The sequence below is a fragment of the Medicago sativa genome, chromosome 7 (genome assembly GCF_051527215.1).
Source record: "Medicago sativa cultivar Bolivia chromosome 7, Bolivia_mono, whole genome shotgun sequence".
Lineage (NCBI taxonomy): Eukaryota > Viridiplantae > Streptophyta > Magnoliopsida > Fabales > Fabaceae > Medicago > Medicago sativa.
Genome location: NC_140755.1, coordinates 59,019,678 through 59,026,086, shown reverse-complemented (window position 1 = coordinate 59,026,086; position 6,409 = coordinate 59,019,678). Strand labels below are relative to the sequence as shown.

Here is a 6,409-nt window from a genome sequence, read left to right as displayed (position 1 = left end):
TAGTGGAAGAATATATTTAGTGGAAGTATATATGTAGTGGAAGTATATATCTAGTGGAGAAATATATTTAGTGCAAGAATATATTTAGTGGAAGTATATATTTAGTGGAGAAATATAATTATTTAGAATAATGAGGCTTTGGGGAAGAATTGGAATTAAGAGAAAATAAACAGGTTAAGGATGTTAGTTTTCTAATGCCGTTGGTCTGACGTCAAAAAGATTTATAAAACTTGAGTTATGGTCAAATTACTGCACGTAGGTCACAGTGAATTTTTATGGACTTTCTGCACAACTTTTTCAAATTTGAAACGAAAACTGGTATTGATTGGTACATAATTAGTCTTAGGTGTAAACACAAAATTTGTAGGTATGGAGGTGAGTTTTGTAATGCCGTTGGTCTGACGTCAAAACGATTTATAGAACTTGAGTTATGGTTAAATTACTGCACGTAGGTCACAGTGAATTTTTATGGACTTTCTGCACAACTTTTTCGAATTTGAAACGAAAACTGGTATTGATCGGTACAGAATTGGCCTTGGGTGTAAACATGAAAGTTTTAGATAATTTTGTTAGCTTTCCAGTGGCTTTGATTTGAAGTGAAAATGAATTTTAGTGTTTGAGTTATGATGAAAATACTCCGAGGAGGTCTTAGCAAAATTGTACGGTGACAACATTCTCTGTTTCATGTTTTTGCGTCTTTTTCACACGTCTCTGTTTTAAATTGGTCTTTGGTATAAACATGAAAGTTGTTGATAATTGTGATATCTTTCTAGTATCCTTGGTTTGACATGGAAATATGTTATGTATAATTTATTATGTTTTTACAAAATTGCATGATGAATTGTTGATGTTTGAATACGATGTTATATGATGAATTGTTGATGTTTGAATATAATATTAACGATGATCTGTGAAGTTGTTATAAGATGATTTAATTGTTACTAATGATATATATATATATATATATATATATATATATATATATATATATATATATATATATAATCGTATATGCATTATGTGAATTATAAGTGATGTTTTGAGACGATGATTACATTTTGATATTTTTATATCTTGAGATTATTGATGTGCTGCCATGTTGCTGTTTACTATTGATTAAAGCTGCATGTGTTGGTCTAAGATGTGAGATGTTGATCCAAATTATTGGAGTCATATAAGACATTCATGTTGTCTAAGTTGTAAGATGTTGAGTCCATGCATACTCATTTAAAGACGAGGGCTCATGCCCTAGGAGCTTTTGCTCAATAGCGACGAGGGCTCATACCCTAGGAGTATATTTATGCTCAAAAGCGACGAGGGCTTATGCCCTAGAATGGTATCACATGCATGAGTAAAATGATAGAGTTGCATAGTCGAGTTAAGTTGCATTTTCGAGTCAAGTTGTTAAGTTGATTTATGAAGTTGATATTGATGTTGATTATGAAGTTGATTATGATGATGATAATGATGCTACATGACCATTGTTATGATATGTTGATGATGTTTATGTTGTTAAATATAATTGTTGAATTATATGCTTAACATTATTGTTTGTGAATCTCACCCCTTCTGCTTGGAAATGTTGGTCTTCGTATGAGTAACTTGCATGTGATCGAGAATAAGTAGTTGTTGATTGCTGTCGTGAGTGGCTATCTCTCACTGTGTCTTTAGGTGCTCTGATATGTAACGTGATGGGAACTTTTGTGGCTATTTTCTATTCCTTACGTACTGCTTATGATTTTACATGACTATGATTTCGTTTTTGGATTATTACGAGATGTTTTGATGAGGCCTTCGTGCCAAGATTAATTATGTTGTTGAATTAAAATCCGCTGCGAAGTTTTTGAATATTTATGTTGACCAATTTATGAAGGATGAATTGTTATTTATTCCATTTATGATTTTATGAAAAGAAGTGTGACATTCCGTTGATGTTGAATGACTCTGATTTATATGTGAAATTTTTATGTTGGGAAAACGGGGTGTTACATCAACCCCTATGCAAACACTCCCCCAAACTTCAAATAACATTTGAATTTGGTGCTCCTTGAATCTTCGAATCCTTGATTACCCGTGCACCCCTTCGAACTCTTCACTCAAGTCTTCGATGTTATGTCCGGTAAATGAATCCCCTTTGACTTCAAGAACAATTAGAAAGACCCCCAAGACCTTTGGAGGTGGAATGAGATTATTCACTTCACTCTGGAGCCTTGATTAAGTCCAACCAATCTCCTTGAAAGAACCAACTTACAATCCCTACCAGCACCCTAGCAAATCAATGTGACTCATTGTTCAAAGTGATTATAAGAAAAAGTGTTTAATCTTGAAGAATTTATGGACAAAGAGTTTTTGAGACCTAGAGAGAATAGATGCAAATGATTCAATAATTTGGGAGTTATGAGGAGGAGAGTATATATAGAGAGGAGTGACAAGAGTAAATTTTCGCACAAAAAGAACATAGTGAATCGATTCACTAAATGAGTGAATCGATTCATACAGCAAAAATACAAGCCAGAGATACATGAAGAATGATATGATTCAGTGGAAGTGTGAATTGATTCAAGTGATCCCAAGATGAAGAATGATGCGATTCAACCTTTCGTTGAATCAATTCAGTGCAAGCTAGAAGAGTTTTATGATGCGATTCAAACTGTGATGAATCAATTCACATATGATACGACTCAAAAAGGTGGTGAATCGTTTCATTTGAAGTCAGAAACTTCAGATGATACGATTCAAGGTATGTTGAATCGATTCAACCAGTGAAAAGATGAAATATGACAATATTTCAAGTGAGCAAGTAATGCACACGACACAACTGAATCCCAAGACCAAGAGACATAGATGTTGGGTGCTTTAACATGCTAAATACTAGACAATCATAAAAACGATAAACAGAACTAAAGAACATCATCAAAAACATATAAAGTAAAATTATGTAGGCTTCAATCTCCCCCTTTTTGATGATGCCAAACAGTTGTTGATGTCAAACAGTTGTTGATGATGGCTCCCTCTGACATATAGCATAGAGAAAAACGAAAAAGCGAAACAGCAAGAAGGAAAAGTAACACGGAACATCAACATATTTCTCCCCCTTTGACAACGTCAAAAAGGATTAGTATTCAACAAAACTTAAAATATATAGAAACAAGGAACAACACAAGTGACAATTGCAATTGAACACTAGTGAAACATGCAAATGAAGGCACAAAGAAGAAAATATACGTATGCGAGAAACAACCAAAAAATAAATAAAAAGAAGCTCTTGCTTATTTAAGGCAAGAAGTATCCAAGATACCTAGTTCCCTACGAGTCTTGAGAAAAGACTCGAATGGTAGAGGTTTTATAAAAATGTCAGCAAGTTGACTTTTAGTGCCAACATACTCAAACATTACATCCTTCTATTCAACATGATCCCTAAGAAAATGATGCCAAATCTCAATATGTTTAGTCCTTGAATATAATACTGGGTTTTTGGTAAGATTAATAGCACTAGTGTTGTCACATTTGATTGGAACACAACCTAGTTTTAAATCATAGGCAATGAGTTGTTGTTTGATCCATAAAATTTAAGAGCAACAACTCCCGGCTGCCACATATTCAGCCTCAGTGGTAGAAAGAGCAACACTATGTTGCTTTTTACTATGCCACGAGATTGAACAATTTCCAAACAAATGACACGTACCACTTGTGTTTTTCCGATCCGATTTGCAACCGGCAAAGTCTGAATCCGAAAACCTGACTAAACAACAAGAACTCCCCCTTGGATACCACAATCCATAGTTAATGGTGCCACTCAAATATCTTAAAATCCTTTTTACAATTTTTAAATGTGATTCCTTAGGGGAGGCTTGATATCTAGCATACATACATACAAATATTAAACATAATGTCGGGTTTACTTGCGGTTAAATAAAACAAGGAGCCGCTCATACCTCGGTATTTCATACCATATACCTTAATGCCAAATTCATCTTTGTCAATTGATAGTGCTGAAGCCATAGGAGTTGCAATGGACTTACAATCTTGCATGTCGAACTTCTTGAGTAATTCTAGTGCATACTTTGTTTGACCTATGAAGATGCCGTCACGGGTTTGCTTTATTTGAAGACCAAGGAAGAAGGTAAGCTCTCCCATGAGAGACATCTCAAACTCTCCCTGCATCAACTTAGAGAACTGTTGACACCCGATTCAAATCCGGTTTTAAGTTTTTGACATAATATGGGCCGGTTTTGGTTTTAAGTATTTGGGCTGGGCTTGTCAAATATGGATCAGGTTTGGTTTGTGATTTGGTTGAGGTTAACCAATTCTTTTGCACACCTCTAATAATTTGAAGAAAATACCTCTTTTGAATTCCATAATTCAAACCATTTTTTTCACGATTTTTGGATTATTATTATCCCAGTCTCCTAACAAAGCTATAAAACAATCACAAGTTGTCCTGGTTCATCCAAATATAGTCTCAACACAATTTAGAAAATAAAAATCTAAAAAAGCAAATATCAGTTTGTATTATATAATATGTAAGGTACCAAACCCCGCAAAGACTAGTAGGCAGTTCAGATTATATAATTTGAAGCTTTAAACATAAATTAAAAACATAATTTATCCAAACCGTACAACACAGTCAGAAAACTATTGTGCAACCCTACCATCCCTCCGCCTTAGACGATAATTTATCCCTCCCCGAACCTCATGCAAGATTTTCTCCAAACGCAATCACGTTGGACTTCCTATCTCCACATGCCCACTAGCCATTATCCCCTAGATATGGTCAATATGAACATCAACAATGAGTTGTTGGAGTTGACAATTCAAGTTAAGCTTGGGATAGTATTTTTCAACAAGAGTGCAAACAATATCTATGTTAAAAGCTTTATAAGTATCCTTATGAGCCAAAGCTCAACTTAGAGTTAACAAATCCATTGCTTGCTCCCTAAATCTACTATTCAACTCTTGTAATTGTTTATCAATGGTAGTAAAATATATTTCAACTCTAAAGTAATGCTCTATTGTTACATGGTTCTCTTCAACACGAGAGCGTATAAATCTTGTGGCTGAATGGATATCATCTAGATCAGGAATGTCAATATCATGTCTTATATAAAAAATCCTCACATCAGCAATCAATTTATCCCAACCATCTTCTCTCAATTGTTGAATAAGAGTTTTTGTGTTACAAACCAGAAACATGTCATTAACTACATCCTGAGATTCTAGTTTCAAGGCTTGACAAAGCACATATGTTATCCCCATGATTTCTTTCATTAAATGCAAGATCAATCTAAAATCACATGACATCAAGTAATTGTAAGCCCTATCAACATTTCCACTTGTTGAATAATTTGTTGCTTCCTTTGCATTTTTTTTTCAAAACACAACAAGTTGCTTCATACATATTTATCAAGCTAGAAATAGAATTGAAATGTGATCCCCACCGAGTATCTGTAGCTCGTTTCACAGTACGAATTTGATTTTCACCTTTACCGGGTACAATCTCATCAATCTCCAACAACTAATCAATTTCTTTTAGTTGGGAAGATTGTAACTAATCATGACGCTTAGGAGAAGAACAAACATCATTGACAATAAAAGTCAGCTTCTCAAAGAATTTATGAATTGGTTTGAATCTCATGATGCAGTAACCAAGGCAAGTTGTAATATATGAGCAAGAAAAAAAAAAGAATGTAGTATGCATGAGGACAATCCTTCATAAACACAGTTTGTAAAATGTTCCATTCTCCTCTCATATTGCTTGCACCATCATACCCTTGATCACGAAGGTTAAACACGTCAATGTTATTGATGTATGTAGTTTTGCATCAAACAAGATAAGTATTTTTGTATCGTCTCCACAGGGAATAGTGCGTTATCAAGGATATTTCAACATCAATTATCATTCAAAGTATTAAGAGTACATATTTGTTTGAAATGTGATTAGCTAAACTAATTTGCAAAAAGTAAAAGTTGAGGTAAATAAGGATTGAAACTTGTTAGGAGTAGCGTTCCTTAACCAAGCGACACACGTAACCTAATGATCCATACGAATTCTAGCTTTATAAACAACATTATCACAATCAATTCTAAACTATCCTTCGTGTCCAAAGCGATATAATTAGCTCTAAGGTATCGTTTAAACATTCGTGTCCAAATCTCTTAAACAATAACAAAGTCGATCGGATAACTTAATCGACCGTGTCCAGCCTGATTAAGTATCCGAAAGCATTTAACTCTTGATTATGGTGATTATCACAAGATTAACAAAGATGTCAAGTAAGTTAACCTAAGATATATTGCTACTCTAGCTCTAGATTCAAGAGTTTGTGTCCAAATCATCTTGAATCTCATTGAAAGCATTAACACAAGAATAACAACAATATTGAATATAAATTGCTAGAACCATATATTG

The 6,409-nt window shown here is 34.0% G+C and overlaps 1 pseudogene; it reads right to left on the bottom strand.

Moving 5' to 3' along the window:
• Positions 1 to 4,902: 4,902 nt before the first annotated feature.
• Positions 4,903 to 5,804, bottom strand: LOC146907214 (uncharacterized; annotated as a pseudogene).
• Positions 5,805 to 6,409: the final 605 nt, after the last annotated feature.